This window comes from Spea bombifrons, chromosome 7 (assembly GCF_027358695.1).
Source record: "Spea bombifrons isolate aSpeBom1 chromosome 7, aSpeBom1.2.pri, whole genome shotgun sequence".
In the NCBI taxonomy this organism is placed as follows: Eukaryota; Metazoa; Chordata; class Amphibia; order Anura; family Pelobatidae; genus Spea; species Spea bombifrons.
In genome coordinates, this window is record NC_071093.1 from 18,053,535 (window position 1) to 18,067,027 (window position 13,493).

Here is a 13,493-nt window from a genome sequence, read left to right on the forward strand (position 1 = left end):
TGGTAAACAAATTTTGATCATCCCTAACCTGCCAGATTCTACTTGTTCCTTACTCATGTGAAACACAAGGCCCATTTATGAATTATTTTACTTTATAATAAACCAATAGGTAACACCAGTAACATTCTTCTATTGTTTCTATATGCAAAATAAGCATTCTATAAAACTTAAATGAAATGCTAGACATACAGATATACTCAGCAGACATTTTCCAGTTTATCCTGAATTTTGAGACTCATGACAACCTATGAATCCTAAAAGTGCCTCAGGATTATTGTTAAACATACTGGCAGCGGGAAATGCATGGGAAGGCCTGTATGGACACAGCAGCAGTTTTCCTAAACCCACAATATTTGGGGGCCTGGGCCACCCCAACTAGGCCTAGGGCAGCAGTCAAAATGGGGCACTAGGCCCTCTGTTGCAAAACCAGGGAGTGACTGGTGGAGAACATATGGCATTGTGCTGTTGGTATTATGACACAAGCAAGTAAATAATGCAGATTAAGCAGCACCGAGCTACAACTCATATTACCCTATGAATAATGGTGAGCCAAGGCTGTGTGGTTTCAGTTAACTGTATATGCACTATTTCAGCTGGTGAAGCCCTGCAGGAACAGTTTATGAATTATTAAATGGCAGATGTAAGTTGGCATTATCTCCCTGAGAGCTGGATTACTGCTTGATTATATGTTATTACAGTAATGTGCTTTTCAAAATGGAGAAATGGTGAAGGAAAATGAGTCCCTGATCACAAGGTCACAAAGCTTTTATATTTATTGTTTTTAGTAGAAATCCTGCCACACATTTTTTTAGTTTAAGGGTATTTAAAAAGGGTTCTATTTAATCTTCAGGGCTTGAACCCATTTCAACATTTATATATGTACCTTATTTGTTTCTTAAAGTCATAAGTTTATATACTCACATGTCCCTGTAACCTTTTATATGTAGGAGAAACTACACAGAAGATCAAAAATAGATTTTCCAAACATAAATCCACCATCAAATTAAGAAAATTGGATTTACCGGTCCCATCCCACTTTGATGAGTTGAAACATAAATTGACGGACCTTAAATTTCGTGTTATTGAACAGATATCTAGACCTAACCGAGGGGGTGATCGAGTTAATATTCTAAAACAACGTGAAGCATGGTGGATTTATGAATTGGATACATTATTTCCAAATGGACTTAATAGGGAACTGGATTTAATGCCGTTCTTGTGAGCCTATGGCCATACTATCCTGAATACACCCGATCTCGACAGATCTTGGGAGCTAAGCAAGGCTGGCCCTGGTTAGTATGTGGATGGGAGACTACTTGGAAATACCAAGTGTCATAGGCTGTTAACTTGTGTGAAAGCCTTGCCCTAATATGAGACATTTAGGATGATTGGGAATCAAATTATTTTGGTAATATATACTTTTATATAAAGATATTCCTATTTATTAACTTAACCATTATCCTTTATCTCTTTTAGATTCTCCTTATTTTAGCTCGGCTGATGGTTATTCCGGGACGTAGCTGGCCCTGTAGGTTTATTTAATGCCTCTTTGTAAATTTTGAGATTATATAATATTTGTGCCACTGCGTTGACAGACCGATCTTTAATATTGTATATTATCATACCACAGTTTTGTTACAGTAATATCTTTAGATCATATAGTGTCTGTATTTGTAGTACAGTGTTGATTTTAAATTTGTGTACACTTTTTTATATAATAGATACATATATATATATATTTGTAATATATTTATCACTTCACCTTCATATTTATTCATATTTTTTATATAATGTTGTTTATTGATATATACACATTGACTGGCTATCTTTGCACTGTCACTTTATATATAGACTGGTCAGTTTGCACTGTCACTTTAAATTGTTATGTAGGATCGGGTGTGTCCGACCCCTTAATCACTTGCTGTTGCATAAAAACTTGAATGTGTGCACTAATATTTCTAAGGCTTGAGAAAGACCTGTGCGTCGAAACGTTGCCTGTGTGAAATAAACTCACCTTATTATTTGAAGTGCTGAGCCTCTGCTTCTTTATTTTGGATTTATTGAGGGACTTGGTGGTACCCTGGCTCGTGCACCATTTCACTGCTGAGTGCTGCATTCCAACCTCTCTTTTTGTGTATAACTTTAACCTTGACATTTATAGAAAATCCATAAAGCTGCACAGCATTTCATAGGACATAGTTCAATAAACAAAACAGGCATCTTTTAAGGGTTACCCCCAGAGCTCTCCTTCGGATGGCTTCAATCTGGAAGGGGATAGGTGCGACTGGGTGGGACTGGGTGTGATCAGGGCAGGAAATTAAAAAAAAAGTGAGGATGTTGCTGATCATGAATTGGGTTATTGTTCAGCAAAGACATCTGCTCTGTATAAAACAAATCCTAATTGAAATTGCAGGAAATTTAATTTCTCTTCTTCTTCTATTTGGCCTAAGTTTCTAACATATTAGCACCGATAACAACATATGTATTTCTATGGTTTCAAAATAAGACCCTATTTGGCCTGGACAAACATGGAAAAAACAAATGGTAAAAAAACTCCAGTCCTTTATCATTAGGGGACTAATATGATGGCTGACGTTTCCCTTTAATTTTAACACTAACCCATGAAGTAATTTATTCATCACATATTGATGTTAAAACCACAAAATATACCTTTCCCTTCACTCTCCTGTCATTCATTCGTTCTATATTATTTTTACTCAGTACAAACTGTTTTCATTTTTACCAGGCTGACTATAAAATAAATGTTCTGTGCATTATTTTCTTCTCTCAAGAACCCACACAGTAAACTGTCATTCTCACAACAAACAGGGAAACATGACAACACAAGGACTGTCTGCCTACTTTATAAATTCAAGTTCATTTTAAACTCTTCATCTAAGTGGGTGATTAAGTTGAATCATTGGGTTTGACAATACAAAGCAACAAACCAGATTTACACAGGTGTCAAACATAAGTACCAAATTATATTTTAGCTGCGCCAAGAAACACTCTGGCGTGCCTCCTGGATTAACCGAAACTACAGTAGAAGCTACTGCTTTCTATTTATTCTATTTGTAAGTGGTTGGGAAGTACACTTATTGTTTTGCTGCACGTTTTTTTGGGGGGAGGGGGGACATTAACCACTATGCTTTCACTCACATCTTTCTATGCTTCTTCAAATTACTGACTTCACTATATATTATGAACATACCTGAATTCTGAAACTCTGGGTCGCAGGAATGGAGTTGCACCATGACCCGCTCACTACCCCTCCAAAAATAGCGTGTGTCCTGGTGAAGGCAGTCAAACCAAAAAGTAACACAACAACCATTCCTAATTCATGATTAAAGTAGCCACAATGGTTTGTGGAGCTGAACATGATTTCTAAAACTCAATACTATTCTAGTACAAAAGAAACAACGTAGTACTATATAAAAAAGAGAAAAAAAATAAAGCAGAATCATTTTATTATACTTGATTAAATGTATACATTTCATGTTTGTGGCAAAAAAGACTTGACAATTCATATTCATCCATTGTGCTTCATAATTCAAGTTTCGATATAACAGACCATATATTTCATTAGTAGACTATTTTCTTGCATCCAAAATTCACAATATTCACAATTTTTTGGCAGTTCATTGCTGAGAACAACTAGGAACTTAGTGTAGCATGAATCTCATCATACTTAGCCATCCAGAGATATTATTTTTGACACAAAGCAGACATGCTCCACTATAGTCCATGGCTGGTGGTAAATCCGTGTAAGGTGGATCAGTGAGTCAATGTCTCATTGACTCTTTGCATAGAGCTTGATGCCATCTCCATGTAGAGGATGTTGCTGATGGTAGTTCCACTGGCTGAGGGGGTTCAAGCCTATGCAAAACAGCAGCGGGGGCAATGCATCACCTTGGTATATGTTGCACTTGATGGTCACTTGTGCGAGCAGTCTTGAGTTGGTTTCCTGTATTGTCTTCCAGACTCCCGTTGAGTTTTTGAGGATGGTCCTTAGTGTCCTGTTGACTTTGTATAGCTCCAGGCAGTCACAGAGCCATGTGTGTGGCATTAAATTGTAGGGTTTCCTCCTCAGGTTGGTCTGTCTAGACTTGGGGGACTGATCTCTGAGCAAATGGTGCTTGGAGCCACTGGTGTGTTTCCCAATGCCCTTCTGAGCTGTGATTGTGTACTTGCCAATGTGGTCCTGTAGCTTGGTGGCTATGATGCCTGATAGGACTTCCCATGTTGTGGGGAGGTTGGTAATTGCCCGGCAGTTGGAGGGTATTCAGCACTGTCCTTCTTTGTGTTAGCCAGTCTTGGTGTTGCTAGCAGGTGGTTTATCTGCACTTTAAGGCATTGATGTACTGCTGTCCAGCTCTTCAGGTTATTGACTTGCTGTTGGATGTCTGCTACTGTTATGGAGACAGTTTCCTGTTCTAGGAGATACATGTGGTCTGCTCTCAGGTTCTGCACCCCCTTTGCATCGGTGTTATGTGTTTTATTCCCCATGTCCTCCCAGTACTGCTCAGATTCTGCTGATCATGGTTCTGCTGTTACTGTGTTGTTACACTGCAATTGGGAGTACATCTTGGATGTTTTTTTGGAGAACAGATCATTTCGTTTTTTGGCCTCTGCTACTCTAGGGTATTTCCTTAGTCTGGTAGCCAGTGCTGTAAGCCGTTGTTTAGTAGTCTCTATGGCTTCAGATGGAGTTAGGCCCTTGTATTTTTCCAGTATGCAAGTTTTGTTCTTAATGTTCGCACCCTTCTGTAGTTCTACCAGCTGGATAACTTTTCCCCGGTTGCTTTGATCTTTGCTTCCAACAGGGCCGGACTGGCCCACCGGGATACCGGGAAATTTCCCGGTGGGCCGGAAGGTCCGTGGGCTGGGCGGCCATGAAGACAGCCGCTGAGCTGCCCCCCAGGCTGCCCGAAATCTAATCAAAGCGGCCGCTGGGTGCTGATGCGGCCGGTCGGCATCAGCACCCAGCAGCCGTGTGCAATGGCCGTCTAGTGATGGGAGCAGTGTGAGGGGTGAAAGCTCCGCCCCCTCGCACTGACCTTTCACCCCTCACGCTGCTCCCATCACTATGCGGCCATCAGATTGCTGGGAATGTAATCTGAACGGCCGGTGCGTGCTGATGCCGCCGGCCGCCTCTGCTTTGATACTTTTTTTTTACTTTATATGGCAAGCCGATCCAGCTTACCATATAAATAAAAAATAAAAAAGTGTTAAAGTAGCTCGGGCCGGCGGCATCAGCACGCACCGGCCGTTTAGATTACATTCCCAGCAGTCTGATGGCTGCATAGTGATGGGAGCTGCGTGAGGTGGAAGCTCCGCCCCCTCGCGCTCAGACTGCTGCAGCACCGGATGTCAGGTCAGTGGCATCCTGTCAGCATAGAGGAGAACAGTGTGCAGCTACCAGGAAGTCAAGAGAAGTAGAAGGTGAGTAAAATAATGTATTTTTTGTACTGTATGTTTTTTGTATTTGTTAAAAACAAAAAAAAATCGGCATGTGTGTGTATGTAAGTGTGTCCCCCTATATGCCACTCTGCCTCCAGAAATGCCTTATACCCCCCTATATGCCACTCTGTCCCATGATATGCCTTTTAACCCCCTATATGCCAGAGTTGCATATAGGGGTATAAGGCATTTCTGGATGCAGAGTGACATATAGGGGGTCAAAAGGCATATCTGGAGGCAGAGTGGCATAAAGGGGGTTAAAAGGTATATCATGGGGCAGAGGAGCATATAGGAGGGTATAAAGCATATCGGGGAGGCAGAGTGGCATATAGGGGGCATAAGGCTTTTCTGGAGGCAGAGTGCCCCATGATATGCCTTTTAACCCCCTTCATGCCACTCTGCCTCCAGAAATGCCTTATACCCTCTATATGCCACTCTGTCCCATGATATGCCTTTTAACCCCCTATATGGCAGAGTGGCATATAGGGGGTTAGAAGGCATATCATGGGACAGAGTGGCATATATTATTTTTTATTTAATATGGCAAGCTGGATCGGCTTGCCAAATAAAGTAAACAAAAATGTCCCATGATATGCCTTTTAACCTCCTATATGGCATAGTGGCATATAGGGGGTAAGAAGGCATATCATGGGACAGAGTGGCATATAGGAGGGTTGAGGCATATCATGGAGGCAGAGTGGCATATAGGGGGGTATAAGGCTTTTCTGGAGGCAGAGTGCCCCATGATATGCCTTTTCACCCCTTTATGCCACTCTGCCTCCAGAAATGCCTTATACCCCCCTATATGCCACTCTGTCCCATGATATGCCTTTTAACCCCCTATATGCCAGAGTGGCATATAGGGGTATAAGGCATTTCTGGATGTAGAGTGACATATAGGGGGTCAACGGCATATCTGGAGGCAGAGTGGCATAAAGGGAGCTAAAAGGGATGTCATGGGGCAGAGGGGCATATAGGAGGGTATAAAGCATATTGGGGAGGCAGAGTGGCATATAGGGGGCATAAGGCTTTTCTGTAGGCAGAGTGCCCCATGGTATGCCTTTTAACCCCCTTTATGCCACTCTGCCTCCAGAAATGCCTTATACCCCCCTATATGCCACTCTGTCCCCTGATATGCCTTTTAACCCCCTATATGGCAGAGTGGCATATAGGAGGTTAGAAGGCATATCATGGGACAGAGTGGCATATAGGGTATAAGGCATTTCTGGATGCAGAGTGACATATAGGGGGTCAAAAGGCATATCTGGAGGTGGAGTGGCAAAAAGGGGGTTAAAAGGCATATCACCGGGCAGAGGGGCATATAGGAGGGTTGAGGCATATCAGGGAGGCAGAGTTGCATATGGGGGGTATAAGGCATTTCTGGAGGCAGAGTGACATAGGGAGTAAAAGGCATTTCTGGAGGCAGAGTGGCATATAGGGGATTAAAAGGTATATTATGGGGCAGAGTGCAGGGGAGGGCTGGCAGCCTAAGGCCTGGGGGGTCTAGTCAACTGGCCCATTGCACCATCAAAGCGGCTGCGAGCGACATTGAAAGTGGCCGTCGTGCGGCAGTCACTCCACCAGCGCCTAATGAAATGAAAGTGGCCGGCGTGGATGCACCGCATGCCTCAGCTCTTCATCACACCCCTTTTAAGACGTGGGAAGAGGAGCTGAGGCATGGCCGTTGGGTCTGACAGCCGCATGATGCAGGGGCGTACCTAGAGTATTTGGCACCTGTGGGAGACCCTGTATGTGGCACCCCCCCCACACACACACTTTAAAACTGCATAGTTTCTATGGTTAGGCAAACATTGACAGGGGTACAGCAAAATTGTTATCATTATATACTTAGGGATTATGCGGTACCACCGTCAATGTGTGCCTATACATTGAGCCAGACACTGACAACCCCTATCACTATCAGGGCCGGCCTTTGGGGTGTGCGACCTGTGCGACCGCACAGGGCGCCACACTCCAGGGGGCGCCGCCGCGGGGTCCGCCGCCGCCGCAGCGCGGTCCGACGCCACTGCCGCCGCGGGGTCCGCTGCCGCCAGTATGGGGGCACCCGGCACCCCTCCAGAGACGGACAGTAATGTCCGCCGCTGGAGGAGCAGGCTCGCAAGGGAGCAGTATCGGAGGTCTTTAACAGACCTCCGATACCGCTCCCTTGTGATCCCCGCGGCAACAGCTGCTGTGCGCCGGGGTTTGCTGTCCGATCCCGGCGCACAGCACTGAAGCCGCGCCCACCGGTCTCCGTGCCCTCTGACCCGGAAGAAGAGAAGACAGAAGAACTAAGAAGAAGAGCGAAGAGGAGGCAAAGAAACTGAAAGAGGAAAGGTAGGAAAGCATAGAGTGATAGTGAGAGTGGATTGGTGTATATGTGTGGATTAGTATATATATGTGTGGTTTGGTATATATGTGTGGTTTGGTATATGTGTGGATTAGTATATATGTGTGGATTGGTGTATGTGTGGATTGGTGTATGAGTGGATTGGTGTATGTGTGGATTGGTGTATGTGTGGATTGGTGTATGTGTGTGGATTGGTGTATATGTGTGGATTGGTGTATATGTGTGGATTGGTATATATGTGTGGATTGGTGTATATGTGTGGATTGGTATATGTGTGGATTGGTGTATATGTGTGGATTGGTGTATACGTGTGTGGATTGGTATGCGTGTGGATTGGTGTATATGTGTGGATTGGTGTATATGTGTGGATTGGTGTATATGTGTGGATTGGTATGTGTGTGTGGATTGGTGTATATGTGTGGATTGGTGTATATGTGTGGAGTGGATTGGTGTATATGTGTGGATTGGTGTATATGTGTGGATTGGTGTATATGTGTGGATTAGTATATATGTGTGGTTTCGTATATATGTGTGGATTGGTATATATGTGTGGATTGGTGTATATGTGTGGATTGGTGTATGTGTGTGGATTGGTAAGGGTGTGAGAGTGATGGGTGTTATGCTGTACCATTTCCAATGTATTTTTCATTATATAATTATGCTCTAAAGTACATCATAACTCCCATCACTCTATACTGTTCCATACAGTGGCAGAGCTGGGAGGCAGAGGCCTTGCACCCTCACCGCAGGACTTCTGAAAGGTAAGTGAACTTCAAAGAGGGAGAGGGTAGATAGTTAGGAGGGGGTAGATAGGGAGAATGGAGTGAGACGGGGTACATAGGGCAATCATACTCCTATCATGCCAAGTAGTCTACGAGTACATCCTGGAATCTGCGGGCATGATAAGAATGTGATTGCTGTTAATCATATATATATATATATATAAATATTGTTATTTCATTGTTTTGTTATGTGTTATGGTGTGGGGGGGGTCATATTCGGTTTCGGCCAGGTAAATGCTGCACTTTTGGTTTCAGTCCAGAATTCGTTTCGCTGCATCCCTACTACTAAGCCAGACAATGAAGTGGTAGGCCTACACCACATCAATGTTTGGCGTAGTATATAGTGATTGGGGTTTTGTTACAAGTTTTGATTCCTTTCTTTTTTTGGGATGGGGGGGCGCCAGACGAGTAGTCCGCACAGGGCGCCAGAACACCTAAGGCCGGCTCTGATCACTATATACTAAGCCAAACATTGATGTGGTGTAGGCTTACCACTTTAGTGACTGGCATAGTATATAGTAGGGATGCACCGAAATGAAAATTCTGGACTGAAACTAAAAATTCAGCATTCACTTGGCCAAAACTGAAAAAAACCCCAAAAAAAATAACTTTAAAATACTTTATTAAAAGTAACACCAAAATTAGACAAAAAAATCAACAACAATATTAACATACATATATATATATATATGTATATATATATATACACATATATAACAACAATCACAATCCTATCATGCCCAGGTTCTAGCATGTGCTGGCTGACTTAGCATGATAGGAGTGTGATTCCTGTTTGCAATTAAATATATATATATATTAATACTGTCATTGAATTATTCTGTCCAATAAAAGTGTTAACACACCGAAGTTGGACCAAAAAATAATTTATAACAGCAATCACACTCCTATCATGCCTAGGCAGCCACTACATGCTGGAATCTGGGCATGGAAGGAATGTGATTACGGACTCCCTATGCCAAGCTATCCCCCAACACTTACACATCCATGCTATCTGAAACCCTCATTTACAAACATTCAGCATAACACCCATCACTCTCACACACTTACATTCAGCATAACACCCATCACTCTCACACACTTACATTAGGCATAACACCCATCACTCTCACACACTTACATTCAGCATAACACCCATCACTCTCACACACTTACATTAGGCATAACACCCATCACTCTCACACACTTACATTCAGCATAACACCCATCACTCTCACACACTTACATTCAGCATAACACCCATCACTCTCACACACTTACATTCAGCATAACACCCATCACTCTAACACACTTACATTCAGCATAACACCCATCACTCTCACACACTTACATTCAGCATAACACCCATCACTCTCACACACTTACATTCAGCATAACACCCATCACTCTCACACACTTACATTCAGCATAACACCCATCACTCTCAAACACTTACATTAGGCATAACACCCATCACTCTCACACACTTACATTAGGCATAACACCCATCACTCTCACACACTTACATTCAGCATAACACCCATCACTCTCACACACTTACATTCAGCATAACACCCATCACTCTCACACACTTACATTCAGCATAACACCCATCACTCTAACACACTTACATTCAGCATAACACCCATCACTCTCACACACTTACATTCAGCATAACACCCATCACTCTCACACTTACATTCAGCATAACACCCATCACTCTCACACACTTACATTCAGCATTACACCCATCACTCTCACACACTTACTAATCCACTCTCTCCTACCTTTTCTTCTTTCACTCTCACTTTTCCTCCTCTTCTTCTTCTTCTTCTTCCTGTCCTGTGCACTGAGAGCGGAAGACAGTGGGCGTGGCTTCAGTGTTGTGCGCCGGGATTTGACATCAAGTCCCGGCGCACAGCCACAGTTGCTGCGCGCATCGTTTCTGAAGGCGTGCCGGCATGATGGCACCCTTCAGATGAGCGGCAGCCAGGGCGTACCGCCCCCCCCCCCGCCAGGTACGCATGACGTCCGCATTCATTCCTGCTCGCGGCCGCTTAGTTTTTAACTTCGCAGCCGCAGCCGCATTGAATGCTCGTCTGCCGGTCGTCCGTCCGGACCACCGGCCCGGATTTAGGGCGGCCTGGGGGGCAATTGCCCCCCGGCCCAGCCCGCCCCTGGCAGAGTGGCATATAGGAGGGTATAAAGCATATCAGGGAGGCAGAGTGGCATATAGGGGGCATAAGGCTTTTCTGGAGGCAGAGTGCCCCATGATATGCCTTTTAACCCCCTTCATGCCACTCTGCCTCCAGAAATGCCTTATACCCACTATATGCCACTCTGTCCCATGATATGCCTTTTAACCCCCTATATGGCAGAGTGGCATATAGGGGGTTAGAAGGCATATCATGGGACAGAGTGGCATATAGGGGGTATAAGGCATTTCTGGAGGCAGAGTGGCATATAGGGGGTTAGAAGGCATATCAGGGGGCAGAGTGGCAAGCCTGGGGGCAGAGGTGCATAACTCGGGGGTAGGTTGTCAAATGAAAGGAAATAAAAACCAAACATGTCTCAATCATAGCTTTTATTAAATATGGAAAAAAATAGTCTACATGAATTAATAAAGAAATAAAAGTTTCTTACCAGAATATCGTGAAGAATAATGTGATCAGTGTTTTGTTCCACTGAATAAAATGGAACTCTTTCATCTAAAAATGTTCGCAGTAGTAAATGTTTTGATCCCATTCTGTGTAATGTATTTCATTTATTAGGGCCTTTTAACACTTTTGCTTTCTGGCATTTTAATACAAATAATGAGATAAAAAGAATGGCACATAGTGTGACTCGGGTGTGTATAAGGGGTGTGTGTGGGTATAAGAGCTTCACCGTGAGATAAACTATATGGGGCTGGTCTCCAAATTTTTCCAGGGCTGCTTTTCAGTCCCAGTCCGGCCCTGGCTTCCAATATTATTTTCCATGGAGGATATGTCCTATTGTGCTTACAGTATGTAGCTGTAACATCAGTTCATTGGTCTGAATTATGGTGGTAGTAGGGATGGTTGGGAGGCATCTTTTGGCATCCACTAGCATACTAGACAGTGTGTGTGAGGTTCGTCTTACCAGGAGGAATCCGGAATGCAGGAATGGAACACACTTGCTCAGTACAGAACACGCACAAGGGGCCTGGTGAGGGTAACAGGGTGCTTGGCAGTGTAGCTGTAAGCACGGGTGGTCAGGACGTAGCCGTTTAGCAGACCAGGGTCGGGATGCCGGCGATACACAGGAGCCGTTGAGATAGCCGGGGTCAGGAAGCCAGAGGTACACAGAGTCATTTAGGATAGCCGGGGTCAGGATGCCAGAGGTACACAGAGTCGTTAGGATAGCCAGAGTCAGGATGCCAGAAGTACACAAGAACCGTTAAGCAGACCAGGGTCAGATACCGGATAAACAGGATACAGAACTTGAAACACGGAGGGGCTCACGAGATACAGGAAGCACCCGTATAACTGAGCACTGAATGAAAGGAGAACGAGGTTTAAATAGCCCGGGGGGGGCGTTCCCCGACGTCCAGGACGTGATCGCTTCCTGCGTCGCCATAGCGACGCAGCGGAATCCAGTCGGCGGTCAGCCTCATAAATATTCATGAAGCGGCCGCGGGTGTGAGCGGCTGCTTCATGTGCCAGTGAGCGGTGCCGGCGTTTCTGCCGGGAGGAAGAAGACGACGTCCGGGACTCGTTCAAGGTAGGTGTCTTACACAGTGGTTGTTCTCCACTGAGCCTTGGTTGACTGTAGGTAGTTTATTCAGGATCTTTTGCCATAACATTATGACCACTTGCCTAATATTGCGTAGGTTACCCCTTTTGTAACCGCCCTGACCAGTTGAGGTGTGGCTTCACTTGACCTCTGAAGGTGTGCTGTGGTGTCTGGCACCAAGACATTAGCAGCAGATCCTTTAAGTTGCGAGGTGTTGCCTTCACGGATGCATCCTGTGCCATGAGTTCTCCAGGTAAGCGACACACACACACGCACCCAGCCAGACATAATGTGAAGGAAAACATGATTCATCAGACCAGGCCACCTTCTTCCATTGCTCCATAGTCCAGTTCTTATGCTCACATGCCCATTGTAGGCACATTGTGGACAGGGGTCAGCAACAAACTGCATTGCATTGTGTGTTTCTATTAAAACCAGCATTAACTTTTTCAGCAATTGAAGCTACAGTAGCTCATCTGTTGAATTTGACCAGACGGGTCAGACTTCGTGCTCCACGTGCATTATTGAGCCTTGGCCGTCTCTTTTCCTTCCTTGGACTGCTTTTGACAGGCACTAACCACTGCAGACTGAGAACACCCTACAAGAGCTGCAGTTTAAGATGCTTTGAACCAGTGTAATCATCACAGGTTGGCCCTTGTCAAAATAGCTCAGACCCTTACACTTATCCATTTTTCCTGCTATTAACACATCAACTTTGAGGATGAAATGTTCACTTGCTGCCTAATATATCTCACCCACTGACAGGTACCGTGATAAGATCATCAGTGTCAGTGGTCATAATGTTATGGTTGAACGGAGTACGGTGTGCTTTGGTAATTTTTATTTGCCCTTAGAAACAAAGTTAAAGCCCCAGGAAAGGATAGGCCAGCTGAATAAAACATGATTGTGAGACTTGTAAATTGTATTATGGATACCTGGGGTGGAGTTTCCAGAAGAGTATGGTGAATTGTTTTGTTTGGTCACACAGCAAAGCAAGTGTTTATTTAGTGCCCAGAAAGTCAAGGATTTATTTTGTATTATTTTATTTTACCCTGGAAGATAGTGGTTCTCTGACAAACTCATTGTGCTCTAATCGACGTTCAGTCACACACATACATATACATATGTGTGTGTGTGTATTCTTTAATCTG

The 13,493-nt window shown here is 44.2% G+C and overlaps 1 pseudogene; it reads left to right on the top strand.

Moving 5' to 3' along the window:
- Positions 1–1,222: 1,222 nt before the first annotated feature.
- Positions 1,223–1,341, top strand: LOC128502496 (uncharacterized; annotated as a pseudogene).
- The last annotated feature ends 12,152 nt before the right edge of the window (positions 1,342–13,493 follow it).